Consider the following 654-nt stretch of genomic DNA (forward strand, 5'->3'; position numbering starts at 1 on the left):
TCTGAAGTTGTTGGATGGAATGTTCTGTAGATATCTGCCAAGTCCAATTGGTCTAGAGTATAATTTAGATCTTGTGTTTCTCTGCTGATTCTTTGCCTAGATGATCTGTCCAATATAGACAGTGGGGTGTTCAGGTCCCCTGCTATTATGGTATTAGTGTCTATTTCCTTCTTTAGGTCTAATAGAGTTTGTTTTATAAATCTGGCTGCTCCAACATTGGGCATGTATATATTTATGATTGTTACGTCTTCTTGGTGCATCAGTCCTTTTATCATTACATAGTGTCCCTCATTGTCTCTTTTTATGGTTTTTAAAGTCTATTTTGTCAGATATAAGAATAGCTACTCCAGGTCGTTTTTCTTTTCTGTTTGCATGGTAGATATTTTTCCATCCTTTCACTCTTATAGTCTATGTGAGTCTTTATGGGTGAGGTGGGTCTCTTGAAGGCAGCATATTGTTGGGTCCNGTAGAGTATTCTTGGCTGACAGTCTCTGTCTTTTAGTATTTTGAATATATCATCCCATTCCGTTCTGTCTTTTAGGGTTTGTGATGAAAAGTCTGATGTTAGCCTGATTTGGGCTCCATTATAGGTGATTTGATGCTTCTCTCTTGCAGCTTTTAAGATTCTCTCTTTGTCTTTGAGTTTTGCCAATT

This window comes from Galeopterus variegatus, unplaced genomic scaffold (assembly GCF_000696425.1).
Source record: "Galeopterus variegatus unplaced genomic scaffold, G_variegatus-3.0.2 Scaffold347, whole genome shotgun sequence".
Taxonomy (NCBI): Eukaryota; Metazoa; Chordata; class Mammalia; order Dermoptera; family Cynocephalidae; genus Galeopterus; species Galeopterus variegatus.